Raw genomic sequence first — 21,211 nt, forward strand, 5'->3', positions numbered from 1 at the left:
TGTAACATTTTGAATTTAAATATAAACTCAGTCTCTTGGTTTCTACGTATTGTCATTTCGGGCTTATACGTATGAAGCACATTACAGAATGTTTATCAACAGTAATTGCTTCTTTATGTCAACGACTTTATTTAGGTTGAAAGAACGTTTAATAATGGTTGTCAAATTATAAACATGAAAAAAGTATTAATAAAGAACATTTGTCTTTTCAAAAGTAAAAAAAGAAAATACAAGAAAAAAAGCTTAAAGCTTCTTGTTTTTGTAATTTATGTAAAAAAGACTTTACAACAACTCTTGTTGAAGGTAGGTATCTATCAAGCGCGAATTCAATTACAATAATGCATTAATCTATACAAAGTCTCAACGATAACCGTATTTCTTTTACATTACTGGAAGTAACGACAGACAATTGTATATGCCACCACAGTTATGGTTCTGGCCACACATATTTTCGCGGAGGGCTACTAACAAAATCAATAATTGATTTTAGCCTAACCAACATGACATGTTCTGACCCTCCACAGATATATTTGGGTAAAATATGATAACCGTTTCACACAGGAAAATACTAGAATCTTGCGGGAGGAAAAGCAAAATGCGTTGTCACAATGCCAGTCTGTGCACAGGCAATAATAATTTGAAAGTTGATACATTTGTAAATAATAAAATATACTCTTTTATAAAGCATAACCCGCAACCTACGCAAAATATAGCAAACATGTTTTGATTGAGTCTGTTTATGAGAGGTAATAAAATGTGGTACAACTTACGAGCTACCCTAGTTCCGGCTTTAGATACTTTTTGATATTAGTAAACTTGAATGGATCCAATGATCTCAAATGACTGGAACATATAAAATCACTAACTCCATGAACTGGGAGACGTTTACTAAACTGTTAGTTTAAAGGGTAAATTAAAGGTTTTTCAGAAAAAAGCTGACCCAGGTGGCTAGTTAGGACACCTCTAATTACGGAAGCCGTAGTGTGAAAATGTTTCCTAAACTTATTCCTGTTATAAATTGCTACTGATAGACAGTAACAGCTTGTCCCACATGACAGCAAAAAACAACAACATGTTAAGCCTAATTTGTCACTGACCTTTTGTATCACCATTTACTGGTTTTATGGTGGTCGATTTAATTTCTTGGACTCAGACACAAACATTAAGATAAACAGGAATTATAATTGAGTTGATGATATTTATTAGATATATTAGAAAACCCACTTCGATGGAAGCTTAAAGAAATGGCTTATTCTATTTGACTGAGTCTTCATGACAGGTAGTGACATTCGCTATAAGCCGGCTTACAAAGACTCAAACAAAACGCCATTACACAATAACATTGAATGGACTTCTTGATACAAGGACAATTAATGATTTACAATGAGTCCGAGTAAACGGCGGCTCTTACGACTATCATGCAACACTTAAACACAGCTGTTGTGTTTATCAAAGCTAATTTCTATTTAGGAGCTTTGAAATGTGTCTCTGAGCTGTTTCGGTTTGCCCTGAAATATGTTTACTTAGTTCCTTTCCTTCCACACATTTAGAACCTGTATGCATTGACTTTTTGTGTTTCCTTTTTATAAGCACTCAACAAAATTTCTAACTAGTCACTTTTAATTTTCAAACAATTATTTCAGATGATACTTTCTCCATACGTTTAAAACGTTAGTACTTGTCGTTTTTTTTATCAAGACTGAATTTATATCAATTGCAGCTTGTAGGAGACATCGCTTTTTACATTAAGACTAATGCACTTAGTCCGTGAAATTCTTTGGCTGATGGATAATGGTGAAAGTTTTCATTGTAATATAAAGCGATAGGTATTTCAACAACAACACGTATTATGTACAGTTTTTTTTATCTCATCAACGTTTCGGCTAACGCTTTCATCAGGATAATACACATACAAATCTCGATATATAATCTTACTATAGGAAATGAACCATTTTCTGTCAGAACTAAACATTTGTGAATTTGTAATTTATTATGTAGTTAGAATTATATCGATATATAATCTTACTATAGGAAATATTTGGTATTTTCATATCCGGGATAGTACCTTGTAGATATAATTATATGTATTTGCATTTTGATATTTTGATTAACGTTTTCCCGCCATTTGACGTTACGTTATCAGTTTTACGTCACGTCCGTTGTTTATAATTGTAATATAAAGGAAATCAATTACCCAAAAAAAAAAACACATAAAAATCCCCTGGAGCCTTTTACAGTGTTACAGTTTGACATTACTCCCATATTATGCAAAATGTTTAAAATTTCAGTCTTGTACCACAAAATGTGCATGTGAAAATGAACCATTTTCTGTCAGAACTAAACATTTGTGAATTTGTAATTTATTATATGTAGTTAGAATAACATCGATTGATATTTCATTTCTATCAGTGCTGCTGTTATTTTCGACTGACAAAATTCTAAAAATTGCTGAAAACGCAAATTTCTAAAATAGACTTGTCCAACTTTTAATTTGGACAATACCATCAACTGTCAAAAGGAGGTACTTACCAAAGAGATACTGACTGACTGGCGAACAGTGCAGATCATGATCAGATTGCACGGCTGTGCAGGCTGATCATGATTTACACTGGTGGCAAAGGCAGAATGTATCGTGTCCAGCATGAAAAGGGTTAAACCGACTGCCGTTTTGCAATGAACCAGAAGCAATTTGTATAGCTCGCTTTAGGAATGCCTCAATGCTATGTAATATAGACTGTGTAAGAAAGTCAGAAATTTGATTATTAAAGTAGTTCATTTGGGGGAGATAGGGGTGCTGAATCACTAAATATTGAGTATTATGTGTAATTCTTTTAAAAATGACACGTTTTTCAATAAAAGTTTGCAGAAAGAATCATCTTTAAAAACAGGAAAAGGATTTTTTTCTAATATCGAGAAAACGTGATATAAATATATATTACAGCGACTTTCTATAGAACAATTAAATTTCATTACACAGAAACATTGTTTTACTTAACCGTGGCCAGATAATTCTGTTTTCAATATCAAATCGGTGGTCTTTCAAAGATTTCGATTAGAAATAACTGTTGTCCACGACAATATTTTATTGTTAGGTCATACGTCGCACCGACACAAGCATAGATCATATGGCGAGTTTCCAGCTTTTCATGATGGAGGAAGACCCCAGGTGCCCATCCATTATTTAAAAATGGACGGGCACCTGGCTAGAACCTTCCATAAACCAGCTAGATGGCTTCCTCATATGAAGACCTGTACACCTGAAGTGAGGCTCAAATCCACATCGCTGAGGGCAAGTGATTTAAAGTCTGCGAATTTAACTATTCGGTCAAGGAGGCCCCTTCTTCTACGACACTAGGCGATTATTAAAATATATTGTTTCCTCGTTAAGTCTGTAGAAAAATTAACGTAGCCGATCATATTCACAAAACATATTAGTTTTCACCTATTGAAGTTGTATCTCAAGGAAACCTTGATCGTTTTTGTTCATAGAAGCGTACGGTTTAAGTTGTGTTTTACATCCTTGGATTGTTTGACGAAGTAGGAAACCTTCGAAAAAAATAGATTTCGACACTCCATTTAAAAATAGTCCATATGAAATTTATATATATCAACTGTTTTTTTCAAAGTCTGAATCCTTAAATAACAAGTACAGATGCTTGCAATTCCATCAAGAGTCACTTTAATAGACGGTGACCAATGGACATTTCAAGTTTTGTTGATAAATTTTATCAAACTCCTCCCTCTATTGTTACTCTGTTCATACCAAGGTCAAGTGCTCACAAGCGGTATCACAAACAAAACACACGTGGTCAATCGTATTTGACAGTCCCGATTGGACAGTCTGTTTTATGTAAACATTAATGATTGACAGTTTTGGATCCGTCCATAAGAAAGTTTCTTCATTGTATGCTTTGCGTATGTTTTGTTTTTGTGGGCAGCGAAGCGTGGCCACAGATTTACCATACCACAAATTTAGAGTCAAAACCCTTATCTGAAACCGAAGAACAAGTAGTTCTATGTCTTTCATAAATTTTACGTAATTCAAGTCTGTTAAACTTTAAGAAAGCTTCTGAGATTCATCTTTATCAAAAATGCATTGCTTAAGGACATATTTGTCGTTATCTATATTTTATAACAAACAACGCGTATGAAAATGAGCATGCTTGCTTTGATCACATGAACAAAACAAATTCTTCATCACGTGACCAAAATAAACTATAAATAACCCACTACATCCAAAAAAATAATAATAGCACAGTACTTAAGCACTGTCCGCGTAGATCTATAATCGGTATTAAAACTGAGTTGCATCTTTTGTAAACGTTTTAAATGTGCCTGGTTTTTTACATCACATTTAGTACAAAGACGGTGTTGTTCATATAATGTTAGACAATTGACTTTGTACTGATCAGACAATATCTCCTTTCAGATTATTTAGCATTAAATTATAGAATTAAGAATTTTAAAAACTGTTTTAAACTTCTAGCAGATATACATGTAGCATCGCGCCATTTTCCGTCCGAACAGATGTTGTATTCAAGCGGTCTTAACATAAAATTTAGCCTGGTGACCCATACATTTTTAGCCATTTTTATGCTCACAAAACAATTATTTATACATAAGAAAAACAGGAAAAAAATCATGAAACAGTTTTTTTTTTTTAATTTAAAGAATATATTGAGTATTTTTCATTGAAAAAGTTCACAAAAGTGAATATGAAACAAGATTTTTTTTTTAATTTGTACCAATTATTGTAAGGATATAGTATTACAAATATGACTATGATATCAAATAAGTGTATAATAAAATCTGTAAAATGGTTAGATTTTATTGTGCTGTCTTGATGCACATTTTTATTGGTAAATTTTATGAAAAAGCAGAAAATTATGAAAATGTTGAAAAAATCGCTGGCAGTTTCAGCAATAGTGGGTGTGTTCAAAACAACTTTTCATACAAACAAGCCTGGTGACCCATTGGTTTTATTTGTTCATTGTTTTCAGCACAAATTTTCCTATCATATATGTGAATTTGAAAAAAAGTCCATAAAAGAAAAAAACTACAGGAATTCTCTTTAAGCGGAACTCTATAGGAGAGATCGTGTTTGTATACAAATTCTATTTTTAGAACTGATAAGACAGTGATCGGGTGGGCAGAAGCCGACCGTCCATGTTTTTTGTAAACAGTGATGTTTTTCTAACGGTCTAAACTTTCTTAAAACACAAATTACATAAATAATTTTTTGATCAATGGAAAGGTTATAAAACAAGCAATTTATTGATTACTTTTAATTGTTATTTCGAAATAAAATGGATTAATTATGAACGCTTAACTTACACTGTTTTTCTAAAGGTTGTGAAAATCACTACGCCGCTTTTAAAATTATATGTCATTTAAAACGGTTATTGATTGAAAAAAGATATTTGGATACAAAAATATGAAGATTGTTAGTATTTCAAATCTTTTTGAATTTTGATAATCCATAAATGAGCAAAAAAGTTATTATAAAATTAAAAATTCTGATTCAATACGCAAACGGTGTTAAAATCATTTGTTTTGCCAACCACCAGATAAACAGATGTTAACGCGTGACGTCACGGCGATCTCTCCTATTACACATATGTTGAATGGACTCCGTGATCCCAAAAGACCAGAAAATATATAAAGAAACATACTAAAACATCCTGTTGTCATGATTATGAGGCATATTATATTAATCTACAGCTGAAAAATGACTGAATGCAACCCGAATATCATGATGTGTTCTGATATTAGAGACAGAAGTAGTTGTTTTGGTTGTTTTAAAATTGAATGAAACATTTAATTTCATTGTAAATATTCTTTTATGGTTGCTTTTAGTTTAAGAACTATTCTGAAGTGTCTTTCATCTATGTAATTTATGTATAATATATTCATAGCCTGCTTTTACCAAGATGAGATCTCAATTGAAAAATAAATAAATAATCACCTGTCAATGTCACAGGGGCCTGAACTTGGAAACCCGTTTCTGATCAGCAAATTGAGGACCACTTGACTCAGAATGTTACAACTTCATAGGATGATAGGCCATGTAGAGTAGATGACCCCTATTAATTTTTTAATCACTTGATCAAAAGTAAAGGTCACAGGAACCAGAACTTTGAATACAGTTTCCATTCAATAACTTTAGAACCGTTTGACCCAGAACCTTCAATCACGATGATAGGAATTACAAAGCCGATGATCCTTAATGTTTCTGAGGTCACTTGACTTAAGAGAAAGGTCGAAGAGGCATAAAGATGTAACAACTCTTTCTGGATCAATAACTTAAGAATCACTTGACCCAGAATGTTGAAACTTCATAGGATGACTGGGCATGCAGAGTAGATGACCCCTGTTGATTTTGTACTCACTCGATCAATGATCAAGGTCACATGGGCCTGAACATGGAAAACTGTTTACTTAAAAACCACTTGACCCAGAATTTTGTAACTTTATAGGATGACTGGACATGCCAAGTAGATGATCTCTGCTGCAGCCAACCATTAGGGTCTCTTTGTCTTTCGCTCCTATCCTCTACTGACTTCTTGCATATTACGACTATGTATTAGGGGACTAGGGAGACATGGGCATCTTCTAATTTGAAAATTTTTTGCCCTCCTTCGAAGGAGGAGGGGTATATTGAAAATATTAATGTCTGGTGATGATGCTGGTCTGTCTGTAGACGAATCAGTATCTGGATGAGATCGGGAGATTTGTCAAGACCAGCAAATGACCCCTATTGAATTTGAGTTCAGTAGGTCAAAGGTCAAAGGTCAATATTACACTGACAATAGAACTGTTTTGCCAGAAAACTAGATTATACTTTGGTCTAAGATCACATTTGATACGGAGGTCATTTAAACTGGTAAATGACCCATGGTTACTGATTTAAGATCAGTACGTTAAATGTCCAGTGGGCAGTGGCCAAATAATTTCTGTTCTTTGTCAATTACTTCATGCAAGTGTTCTACAAACCTTTGTTTTAACTAGAATCTCCAAATGTCACATAATTATCAATTAGTCCATGACCTTTGCTAACATTTACTGTTATTCCCCTTGTTCCAGTAAAAGCATACTGTTTCCCATTGATTCGTTAAAAATGCTTATAATTCAAAAAAGATTTTGAGCAAAATTAACCAATCCTCATAAATTTTTCAATAAGCACATGAGCTTTGCTCATATATTATTTTATCCCCTTTGACAAACTAAAAGCAAAGTTTTACCCCTTGATTTGGTAAAAGAAAGGTTGAAAATGCTTATAAATCAAAAGTAGTTTAACTAGAGTCACCTAACTTAAGCTAACTGTTCATGCCCATTACCAGAAGCTGCCCATTACCAGAAGCTGTTAACCGCTGCCCACATCAGTCCTCTTAGTGCTTTGATTTATATGATGTGAACGGAATTTACATTAGACGGATGCGTTTTGTTTTGTCTGTGCTTTCACGTGGCGGAAGATGATGAAGAGCAGTAGACTAACAGTGCGATAATTGACTTCCAATCTGCATGTCCGATATTGTCGTTATTGTTATAGGTGAAGTACCTAAGCATATAGACACAGTGCTGAGAAACTCACTATTTAAGAAAGTATCCATGTGCATGGTCTTTCTATTAGAAATCTTGCTTAAAAATATTACTCCTCGCTGATTTTAACATGTGGTAAATCCTTATATCTATAGTTGCGGGAAAAATTATTAATTTAAAAGAAAGATATACTTGCCAAAATATTGAACTAAAATATGATTTTCATAGTAATAAAGATCGGTTGGCTAAAAACATTGATGTATATTAAATTTACATTATGTATCATGGGTTGTATTAATATAATTCTTGATTTTAATCTGTCAACCAAGGACAAAAGTTCGAATAGCCTTTAATCCATTTCCGTTTAAAACTAAATGTCAGACTTTCCTGATTTCTAAACTTATTTGCCTCATAATTGAAGAAGTATATAAAGAAGTGCTGCAATATTGATATATTCTTCTAATACACGTCGTCGCCTTATAAGCTGGATATCAATATTTGATAATCATTTACTTTTATCAGATCCTAGTTTTAATAAATATAGCCATATTTGACTTTTTACTTCTAAAGCAAGTTCCTAATATGAAATTTCATCCAGACAAATGGTCTTTAGTGTCTAATATTAAATAAATTTATATATATTGGATGGTCAGTGGCCATACGAAGAGAGACATCCAACACACAGAGCGTGTATTTTTCTGTTATAAACTGCTAACATCGAATTTGCCTATAAAATTCATTTTAAAAAGTGAAGCATTGGTGCTAAGTGCATATAAATTTTCCAAAAAAAATAGGATAGCAGGATTTTTAGGTTTATAACATTTGCTTTCGGCTATTTTAAACTTCAGAAAAGCCGACGGCAAATATTCTTCTTTGAAACAACAAGTGTAGTGCAATTGTTGATATCCACTTACCTTAACACATTACAATGATATTGATGATAGGATAATGTATACTTTTCAAGATCAGAATTTCAAATCCATTTTGAATACAATTTCGTCATACAAGGAGTGAATTGGTACTTATTACATATATCGGACAACCTTTGCCATTCCCATGACTTAAGTGATATAAGTTTGAATTGCTGATATAGGTTTGAATTGTACTTCAGTCGTAACAAAAAGCCCCAAGAGCTTCGTTATGACAACACGCTCGACTGTTTGAAGCCTGTAGCCCTAATACCAGCTTACGTACATGCTTTAGCAACTTTTTCTTCTTTATAAAGAAGGGATATAGTTCAAATAAAAATTTAAGCCAGAGCTATGAAACTGGCCAAGTAAGGTCATCCTATGATGCCAAAGACGAGTGGGGAATTTAAAAACATCTGGTCAAGTAATTTCTTAGAAATATGCTAACATGCAAAACTTCAAGAAAACGTTCTATGACAGAAAGGGGGATAGTGTTCACAAAATAAAAGCTAGTGTTATGCAACTTGCGAGGTCAACTCATGATGCCAAAGATATGTGTTACGTTTGGAGGCATTTAGCGTAGTAGTTTGTGAGAAACCTGCTTACATTTAAAACCTTAACTAGAAATTACTTTTTAAGTTGAAAAAGGAGGATACTTCTGAAAAAATAGAAACTAGGGTTATGTAACTTGTCCTAAGAGGTTATCTAATAATGCCAAAGATATGTGTGGAGTTTGAAAGCATTTGGCTCAATAGTTGTTGAGAAATCTGCGTACATGCAAATCTTTTGTGATGCGTACGCCGAAGCCGACGATAGGGTGATTACAATTCTTTACTATATGAAAAGTTTCAAATAGTTGAGCGAAAAATCATGAATATTTTCAAAAAAGTTATGCTTCGAACCTCTTTCACCAAGCAATAATTTGGCAGTTAGTCGACGAATATAAATACTTATTTCCACTTCATTGCTCTGCATGTTTTGCACGTGAATCTAGGCGTTATTTTCCACCATATCTCTACACAATCTTGAAACACTCTAACGTCAAATAGAAGTATTGTTAGTTGCAGCATTAAATGTCATATCCCCTGTGGCAAACATGATCTCGCGACGAAAAGTTAAATGGAATGGCATTAATTACAAGCATATTTCAACCTTTGCCATTTCTGTGATAGACAGATATGATCTACATTATCATGACATTTATAAGTACTTTCATACTATATGTTAGTAGACTTGGGACTACTTTCCATATTTTATATCTATCTGAACTTCAGTTTAAATTTTCCATATGTGAATAGCTGAAATAGCTATGCTTAACAAATGGCGGCTTTGACTTGTGAAAAGTAGAGGATATATATATATATATATATATATATATATATATATATATATATATATATATATATATATTGTCGAATGGTTTTAAAACACATGCTTAACAACAGACAGGCTCGATCGTAATATGTCCACTAACAGTACCCGGAAAATATAGCTCTATTCTATACGTGCTCTTACATTATTATTTGATAGAACGTATCTTCGTAACAAACAAATGTAAATGCAGCTGTTTTTCAAAAAACAGACATACCAAATCTTTTTTTTAAATATTGTCACAAAATGAATAAACGTAATAAATGTAAATGATTGAATTAACGCTTATGTATGCTTTTATGTATTTGTTATATTCAGGCATTAAAAAATCGGCTTATTCAAGAAAGAAAGAATGATAGAGGAAGCGTCATAGGATTTATATAAATCGATACATGTATTTTGTATGATTTTCTATAAGGAATGCTGTAATGTTATGGGAACTTGTAGTTTTAAGATCATATTCAATTAAAAGTTACAAAAACAAACTAATCTGCGATTATACTGTTCGAGTTAAGAAGAATTTAGTCAATCTTTTTGTTTGAGATCTCTGTTGCTATTGTAAGAGAAGCAAAATACCGGACACATAAATCAGGGCTATAAAAACTTGAATATTCTACACTATCTTAGCAATTTTATGTGGAAAATGTGTGTTGTATATTAAATAATTTCCGTATGTTACTACAGGCATCGAAACTAGTTAATGAGTGTTCTTTGCACAGGACAACTTATAGTCATTGTAAAGTTAATGTGTTAGCTTCCTGTTAGAAGAAAATGACAGCTTAGCTTACGAAGATACAGAAATAGCTTGTATGTCTAACTCCTGAATTGCCTTCTATACAGTATCTTGAAACATAATTGGCGGAATAAGAATTCCACAAGGTTTATTTTGCATGCAAAAATACAGTAACTACGGAAATATAAAATGTTGCCAAAACAGGAATTGCTAAGTGGCCGTATTCAAAACCATGTTTAAAGCGAGTCAATTAGAAATATTGGCATTTCAGTATTTTAGAACTTTTAGAGTTGCATTTGCAATTAATGTTGAATGCTTCAAATGTGTGCTAGTATCGAACGTGAGTCCCGGAAAACCAATCAAAACAGTGTAATATCATTCTTATAACTAAATGTTGCTAATTAAAGCACACACATTCTAGTGATGTGTGTCATTATCAGTCCCACACTTGACAGTTGACAGGAGAACTAATGCCTATAAATGATTGATCAAACATTTAACGCCATACGTTTCAAGTTATCAGTTGAAAATACGGTTTTGATTGATTTCACTCTAATGGCATATGCATGTGAGAGCAGAGTCTCGATTTGTAAATGTAATAAAAACAACTGAAAATTATTTAGTGCATGCATTACATATTGAAATACATATGTAGATTGTGGCAATTTTATACGACATATTCTGCGAGAGCGAATAATAGTAGATTAACAAAGGCATATTATAAAAAGCGTTTTCTTCATTTGAGACATTTTTTATAACAAAATGTAGCTTTTCAGTTATAAGTTATCGTATAAAATTCTTATGCATATCGACAACGTATTAACATAATGAATTACAAAATGTGTGCTTGTTGCAACAGGTCACAGACACAAGATAGTCAATTCAGATCAAAGTTAAGACAAAAATAACCGAATTGCATAAAAGGGTAATTTGTAATTTCGTTAAAAAATAAATAAGTTCGACATTGATCAGCAGCTGCAAATGGAAATTACTAATATTTTCAAAAAAACCCGTAGCCCTTCATCATTACCAAAAGAAAAATCGACATATGACTTGCATTGATACCTTTAAGCACAACACAACTAACAAACTAATTCTTGGCAATGGAACAATATGTTCAATATGTGAATACAGTTGGGAGTAATGTTCCCTTGTTTATGTTTATTTGGTATACATTTTATTAGAGAAAAGAAACTCATAAGTCTTTGATTTACTTACATGAGAATAATAAAGATAATAATCTCTAATTAAAATATGGTGTTCTCTTGAATAATGTGCATGGAGAAGCTATCAAATTTGTCTTGTTGCTGGAATAGCAATAATATTTACATATTGATTCCAAGATGGATTTTTGCTTATTACAGTAGTAACAGCAGAATTTGTTAAAATACCGTCAGTGTTCATACATATGAATAAAATACAATAGATTCAAGCTCATCTACACTACGCAAAAACGTTATTACAGACAAGAAAGGTCAATACTGATCACTTTATACTTAGTGTAATTGTCTGAATTGTCTGAATATAACGGAGAAAAAATATCTTCTGGCTGAAACTGTCTCAATTGTCTGAATATACCAAAGAAAAATATCCATTGACTGTAATTATCTGAATTTTCTGAATATATCGGAGAAGAATATATTGTGATTAAGTGTCTGAATTGCACGAATATACAAGAGAAAAATATCTCATGTAACTGCCTTGTTTGTTTTTATATACCAGAGAAAAATATCTCTTATCTATAACTGTCTGAATTGTCTGGTTATGTAGGATAAAATATCTTCCGGCTGCAATATCATAAAAGTCTGAATAAATCGAAGAAAAATGTTTCTGTCTGTAATTGTCTCAATTGTTTGAAGCATCAAATCTTTACAATCGTCAATACTACGTGCAGAGTGCACAATCTAGGTCATTACGTGCAAGGTCAAAGTCCCATTTGGAGGCCGAAGGTCAAAAAGATTTTCATGTCCACCTATTTTCTAAACTGCTGCGAAGCATTTCATAAAAGTAGCATTAATTATTTACCATATGAATACGACGTGCAGAACCCAGAACACTAGGTTTAAGGTTAAAAAACAAAGAAAATATCAAACAGGGAATGCCGTGTTCCAAAAACGCAGCCTCCTCAAAACGAAACCCACAGCACGCAGACGTGCACACCACACACACACACACACACACACACACGCATACAAATCAAACACACGAGGACAAAACGAACAAATAAAGGAACACAGTGGGGCACCGCCTTGGAACGGTCAGTGGCAAAAACAAGTCACACTTGAAAGCCAAAGGTCAAATAGCTTAAATTCGTGTCTTTTTCACCTCTCATTAGCAGAGAACATTTTCATAAAACTAGTAACAACTATTAACCTCATCAATATGACGAACAGAACGCACATCCCAGGTCACAATTCCCAAAGTAAAGATGGTCCAAATTAAAACATTTTACTTTTTCTGAATTGAAGCGGTTTCTGTGGGTATTATTCGCCTTTAGTGAGAGCTCTAGTCACACGTGGACTGCGTTACCTTTCCACTATGCATTTGAATCTCCATGACTTTAACCCACTAGAAGCTGGACTCTTCAAAACAATACTCAGACGTGCGTCTTTTTCTCTTAAATTCTACAAAGTTTAACTGTTTTAATTAATTATATTAATGTGTCATTTTGTTGGAAAATATTCAAACTTTAATTTGATTTCCGTTTTTACATTTTTATAAATAAGTCTTAAATCAGATTCAGTGTTCGATCCTTCAGTAATAGGTAAATTACAAGACGTTTCATTAATAATTTCATAATGATTAAAACCGTTTGCGCTAATAGCCATCTGAATTTCCACCTGCAAAATCAGAAATAACTATGTCAGCAAATTTCTTTGATGTGAGTTAAATAATTACTCCTATTAATGTCGTAGTTTCATATGTGGCTTTTAAGTGAAATTACTACAATTCAATGCACAAATGAATAACTGTGCATGACCTTGGGGTACTGGAAATCAGGAACACTAATTATTTTGAACCGAATAGAACGGAACAAATATTTGTTATTTATTACTCTTAAGCATATTACAGCTAAGCGACATATACGTGAACAATAAGCTCTACATAACAAAATACACACACAAACAAAAAGCAATGAATAAATAAATAAAAAACATATATGTAAATAAACAAATAAGTAAAAGTAAATAAATAAATAATTAAACGCAAGAACCACATACAGATAAATATCAATGAAAAAACACAGTGATATTTAAAACAGTCTCTAGAAATACATTTTAAAGTAATAAAAAATAAAAACAATGTACATTTGTATATACAATTTCAATTGGTAATAAAAAAATTCCAGCTGATGACTGTTTTGATATAGTGATATATTTTGTTTGTTTCTTTTATGTTTGAAGGAGATAAAAATGACACATGGTAAAATTACACATTAGATAGCAAATGACGCTCTACGAAATTTTACCCGCTAAAATCTTTACAGATTTGTATTTATCGTTATCGTATTTAGGAAGTGTATTAAGGTGAAATATCACATTGTAGAAAAAAATTCGATCCAAACGTGCAGAAATACCTTAAAGGAGCATTACTAATGTTGAAAACTTCAAGTCTGTGCTAATATTAAACGTGAGTTCCGGAAAATCAGTCCAAACCGTGTGATATCATTGTTATAACTAAATGTTGCTAATTAACACACACACATAGCGTTGTGTGTCATTATCAGTCCCACACTTGAGAGTTGACAGGAGAACTAATGCCTATAAATAATTGATCAAACATTTAACGCCGTATGTTTCAATTTATCAGTTGAAAATACGCTTTTGATTGATTTGACATTAATGTCACATGTATGTGAATGTTGCATCTCGAGTTGTAAATGTAATCAAATCAATTGAATAGAGCATGCATACCATATGGATAATGTAGAATATGGTAGTTTTATACGAAATATTTTGCGAGAGCGAATGATTGTAGGTTCACAAATTAAATTGTCAAGGGCATAAAATATTAAGTGTATTGTTCATATGAGACAATCTTTTGATAACAAATTTGTAGATTTTCATTTAAAACAATTAGGTTATAAAGCTGTATTTTACCCTATCGATTAACAGGTTTTAAATTTCCGTGCATATAGATAACGTAATTACTTAACTAGTTACACAATGAGTGCTTGAAATGTCTGCAATAGGTCACAGACACAAGCTTATCAAAGCAGATCAAAGTGATGATATTATTTGGAGGACTAAAATAAGTAAATGGCGAAAGAGGGTAATTCGTAGTTCCGTTAATGTTCAAATTTCGACATTTATCAGTAGCTGCAAATGGAATGACCAATATTTTAAGAATCTGTAGCCCTTTCTAATTACCAACAGAAAAGTCGACATACGACTAGCCTTGAGACCTTTAAGCACAGCACAACAGACAAACAAAAAAGTCATATCATACATACTTCATTAAGAGTAACTCCTTTTATTTTACTGTCTGAACTGCGATTAATTATGCGTCGTTGTTCAATATTTCTAGTTCCATGACAGGCAAATGTGATCATTTATTGTCTAAGCTCTCCTAAATCTCGACACTGCAACAATATGTTCAATATGTGAGTAGAATTGGGAGTAATATTTCCTTGTTTATGTTAATTTAGTATACATTTTATTGGAGATGAAAAACTAATAAGTCTTTGGTTTACTTACATGAGACTAATAAAGATAATAATCTAATATGGTGTTCTCTTGAATCATGTGAATGGAGAAGCAATCAAATTAGTCTTTTTTGCTGGAAAAGCAATAATATTACATTTCGATTCCTAGATGGCTTTAGCTTATTACTGTGTGGCATCAGCAGAATTTGTTAAAATGCCATCAGTGTTTATACATACGAATATACGATTCAATCTCACCGACACTAAGCAAAAACTTTATTATAGATTAGAAAGGTCAACGGATATTTACTTTATACTTAGTGTTTTTGTCTGAATTGTCTGAATATATCTGGGGAAAATGTCTTCTGGCTGAAACTATCTGAATTGTCTGAATATATCGGAGAAGTATATCTTATGCTTTAACTGTCTGAATTGTCTGAATATGTAGGAAAAATATATTTCCTGGTTGTAATGTCTTAATAGTTCAAATATGTCGTAGAAAAATATATAAACTGACTGTATCTATCTCAATTGCCTGAATATACCGGAGAAAAATATCTCTTGGCCGTAACTGTCTGAATCGTTCTAATATATTATAGGGAAATATATACTGACGGTAACTGTCAAATGTTGTCTAAATTGTCTGAATATATCAGACAACAGTAACTCTCTTGGTTTTAATCGTTGATTTTTTTACAAATAATATTGGAGAAAAATTTGTTTTCAATGTAACTGTCTGAATTGCCTGAATATATAGGAGAAACATTCTTCCTGGCTTTAACTGTGTGAAGTATCTAACGATATATGAGAAAAATACCTTCTGCCTGAAACTGTTTGAATAGATCGGAGAAACATCTTCTGACTGTATCTATCTGAATTGTCTGAATACATTGGAGCAAAAACTTCTCTTGTCTAACCAAAATACTGATAATCAACTTAGTAAATCCATAACTTATTGTATTTGAATATAATTAAAGGATTTTTAGCATATCTTAATTACACAAAAGAGTAATTTTAAAGAGACCTTTAGAGGCTGACCTTTGTTTTCACAATGAAGTTGTTCATTACGAGAAATATTCGCTTTAATTATTTTCTTGTATGCTCGTGGGACTACTTTTCAAATATATTTAAATCATATCACTGCAAATAATTCAAATACTGATGACGGTGTTGATGATTAAATAATAGCTGGGTTAGCCCGTAGGAACATAAAGAGGCCTGTACTGGTTCTTCCCAGGAATGAAGGATTCGCGTGTATCGGTGATATACACTGGGCACCTTAAAAAACCAGACTGTCTATTCGTTAAGTTAGCCGGACAAGCCTGTATCTAAATAATTTCTCTCTATCTGTTCTGGGGGCGGCTTTATCTCACTCTGTCCCTCTGGTCAGATCGCTCTGTGTCTGTACTAGTAGAGGATGAATTTCGCGCCCTGTGTGCCTGCGTTTGCTGTATGTAAAGCGCCTTTGAACGTATTTATCATGAAAAGGGCGCTGTATAAATCTGTTATAATAATAATAATAATATTAAAAGTTAAAATGTATATTTGGAACAAAAATTTCCTTCATTTTATGTATTTCTTTCTAAAATTAATTTGAAACGTATTTATATAAACTTAATAAGCTGATTTCCTGCAGTTAGAACAAATGATTTATTATTGCATATTACTCAGAGAAAGAGACTATGGAAACGGATTTCTGCCGGTTTGATCATGTCGTTCTGTTGCCTGCGACAAAAAACGAAAGAACGACATTTACATTGATTTTGAGCCCCGCTCTTCATAAAGTCATGTGAGATTGCCATGAAGGATTTGAATCAACATGCTCGCCCATGCCTGTAATGATACCCAGAAGGCAAAATAAGACCTTTTTGTGGCATTGAAATTTTTCGTTTATATTTGTACGAAATGCATTTTATGGAAGATTAAAAATTTCGCTAATCTTTTGTAAATTTACATGAGACAAATAAAGATAATAATCACTTGTGAATAGCTACGCGTAAATGTCATTTTCGCTGCTGGAAATGCAATTTATCATCTGTCGATATTCAGAATGCTATTAACGTTTGATATTTGTAATTGTATCTCCTTATGAAAGATGTAGTTCACAAACAGATGGTGGCTCATTTCTGCCATGTCGTACCTTCATGTTGGCGCCCCCGCGTGAACAACAACACGATAAATCGTTTCTGTCGCCTTTATCTCCCTGCCAGCACAAGGGCACTACAATTTTTTCTGCCCTGTTGGCGTCCTATTATGTCGTGTTGTTGCGTTGGCAGGGGCGCCAAGCAACATGAAGAGAACACGAATTAGTAGCATTATGTAGTGTTGTCAAGCCTATCAGGGAAACTATGTTACAATATGGGGATAATACAAGTAATTTTTGACGTTGTGCCGACTTCACAACAAAAACAAATTAAGGTACGGCCCACTAAATGGTGAATATTTCAAATGTTCAAAACAATGTTACAGCAGTGAAAAACTTGCAAAATTTAAACAACTTTTATCGTGCCGTTTTTTATCAATTTTGTATAATTCATGATATTTCCTCAAGCTCAAGTAGAGACGAATTTCAGAGTAACGGTCACTGTCCAAAACGTTTGCAGAGAATTCATTATGCCATTAATTTTGATAAAAGAAACGTCAAACTATTGGTAAACAATTATAAAACATAAAATAAAACTGTGAATATCATTTTTTTTCTAGAGTGCCTCAAGTAAAAGGATTTAATGAGACAGAATTCTAACTCCCACATTGAAAAATTAATGTCGGGTTCTGTTTGACTGTTTTAAATTTTGCTCACTTCATTCAAAAATAACATTGGTGCAGAAGTAAAACCTACTTATAGTTCTTCCACAATATGTAATCTAAAGAGTAAAGGCAAAATAGAGAACAGTTACCGCATGTACCTCAGTATTTAAAAGATGTCTAACTCTGCCCCCTTCTGTTTCTGAGGTAAATTCACTTTGAACAGAAAGAAATCACTTATCAAATGAAAATTTTTCACTTTTGTACAATAAATCAATAATAAGTCTTGAAAAAAGTAAAAACTTACTAGAAAAAAGCAATATAAGGGAAATCAAATTTGGTCCCAGTGGGGCTTGAACCTATGCCCCTTGAAAAATATATTACGTCAAAGTAGGTATATATATATTGTAGGAATTTAATACTCTTCAAAAACATGGGTCACACCTTAAACAAAACAAAAAGGACTTTAAAGTTATTTTCTAATGAGTTTCAATAAGTTCAGGATGAGCCACTCTGACAAAAGATGACCAATGCATACATTGTAGTAGCAATTAGTTTTCAGCCGCATTATCTGGCCTTCTACGATATTAAAGTGGTTCTGCGCGTTCGGGTGATAATTTTTTCTACAAAATAGAATTTGATCAAACACTTTGGAATATACTAAGAAAATTCGGTAAATGAAAACATAGGATAGTGTGCTCGATTTTTTGTTAGACGGGTTCGAAAATAATTGACCCCTAAAAAGTTTTCCTAGTGGGAGTCAATTGCGAATATATTTTTTTCTACTTTTGGTTTTATTGAAATTTCTCACAGATGTAGATACACATATGGCCTATAATATTGTAAATAAAATGTATAGGCCCGTGTGCTTGCTTTGAGATATATTTACATTACAAAATATTTCATAAAACTAGATTAATTGTTCGCCTAATGAATACGATGTGCAGAGCGCACAACCCACAACCACTTGGTCTAAGGTCAAAGTCACACTTGAAGGTCAAAGCTCAAATATGTTAATTTCGTGCTCCGAAAAGATTTTAGTATATTGAGTCAATTAACGTCATCAATATGTCGAGCAGAGCGCACAGCCCATGCGCAATAACTAAGCAAAGGTCAAAATCACAACATTTTACTTTCTCTGAATAAGGGCAATAACTGTAGGTATTTATCTCTAAATATTCTAAATACATGTGGACTGCGTTATCCTTACAATGTGCACTGGCTTCTCCATGACCTTAACCCACTGGGAGCTGGACTCTTCAAAACAATACTCAGACGGGCGGGGTTTTTTCGCGAAACTCAATATTAAACTATTTCAACTGATTATATTAATAAATCATTTTATTGGAAAACATATTCAAACATTTATTTGACTTTCGTTCTTGCCTTTTTAATATAAGTCATAAATCAGAATTCAGTGTTCGATCTTTCAATAATAGGTAAATCACTGGACGTTTCATTTAGATTTAATATTGATTCATGAATCATTTCATAATGATTAGAACCGTTTCCGCTAACAGCCATATCTCCTTTCCGTATTATGATTTTTTTTCCACCGGCAAAATCAGATATAATTATATGTCAGCAAATTTCTTTGATGTGAATTAAATAATAACTCCTATTAATGCCGTAGTTTCATATGTGGCAATTAAGGGAAAATTAATGACTACAATACAAAGCACAAACGAATAAATATGAATGACCTTGAGGTACTGGAAATCAGGAAAACTAATGATTTTGAACCGAATAGAACGGAACAAATATTTATAAGTCTTTAGCATATTCCAGCTTAAATAAATAAATAAATAAATAAATAAATAAATATAAATAAATAAAGAAATAAATAAATAAAAACGCAAGAAACTACAAATGATACAGATATATATCAATGACAAACACAATGCTAATAAAACATCCTGTAGAAATACATTTTAAAGTAATAGAAAAATATATATATATTCAATTTCAATTGATAATAAAATCTTGCCTGGGGATAGATATGTCGATTGATGACTGTTTCGATATAGTGAAATATTTGATTTCTTTTATGTTTGAAAGAAATAAAAATACATGATAAAATTACACATTACGCGCTAATATCTTAAAAGGCTTTTTATCTTTCGTTAACATATTTAGAAAGTGTATTAATGAATACGAATACGATTTTTCAGTCATATAAACGACGGTGTCTACTTGTGGCAGTGAGCTCAATGTCCAACTTTATAGTGCTGCCTCACTGGAATATCACGCTGTAGACACGTGACATGATACCCTACCCAGTCACATTATAATGACATCGGGCTGACCAGTTCTAGCATACTATCCTCTTAATGCTGTACGCCAAAGCGAAGAAGCTACTAGTACCATTTTTTACGTCTTTGGTATGACGCGGTCAGGGATCGAACCAACGACCTCTTGCACTGCATATATAAGGGCACAAGCTAATTGGAAAATAGATAAAATGTATGTGACATTACTCCCTAAAGCACTGAATACTGTATAAAATGTACCAATCTTTGTGTAGTCATAAAAATTAATTATGTCTCTCTGGATATTTAAAAGACTTTTCCAAAAGTGTAAAGATTTGTGAATAAAATTTATAAAGAGCTATATACAGTAGTAAATAAACTACTAATAACACCAAAAAAATAGTGGTCATACTTATAACAGTACACCATATTGTAGTTTTAAAGGTGATACAGTGGATTATGATATTAACACTTTCAATTTTCTGATTGATCCACTTACGTTAAGCAAAATATATTATATTGAAGGTGTATGCGAATGTATTTCTAAAAGTAGTACAAAATGGTATGCAATTAGGTCTGAAATTATATTTAAAAAAGATAATCAATATAAAAAGGATTTTGTGAGCCTTATGTTGAAGACTATGTTACACATTTATCTCACATTGTTTTATATTTTATGGCTGTTACTAACTTAAAACCCTATTATATTTTACCAGAAATGTGAAATACAAAAGAGATCCATTTCTTCGTTTAAACGCATCCTTTATTGATTTAAGCACGCGTTAGAGACAAAATACTTGAAATACATATATTTAAATTGTTTTTGTTTGCATACAATAATTCGGAGAATGATATCAGAGCTTTTAGAGTCCACAAGAGCAACTGAATTGTAAATTATCATCTGTTGAAAACATTTCACAGGGGCGTTACAATAGTTTCATTTTTACGCCTCAACAAATGCTTTCTCGTTTATAGAATAAATTCATTTTATCGTTGTTGAATACTTAAACATCATGAAATC

The sequence above is a fragment of the Mercenaria mercenaria genome, chromosome 19 (assembly GCF_021730395.1).
Source record: "Mercenaria mercenaria strain notata chromosome 19, MADL_Memer_1, whole genome shotgun sequence".
Lineage (NCBI taxonomy): Eukaryota > Metazoa > Mollusca > Bivalvia > Venerida > Veneridae > Mercenaria > Mercenaria mercenaria.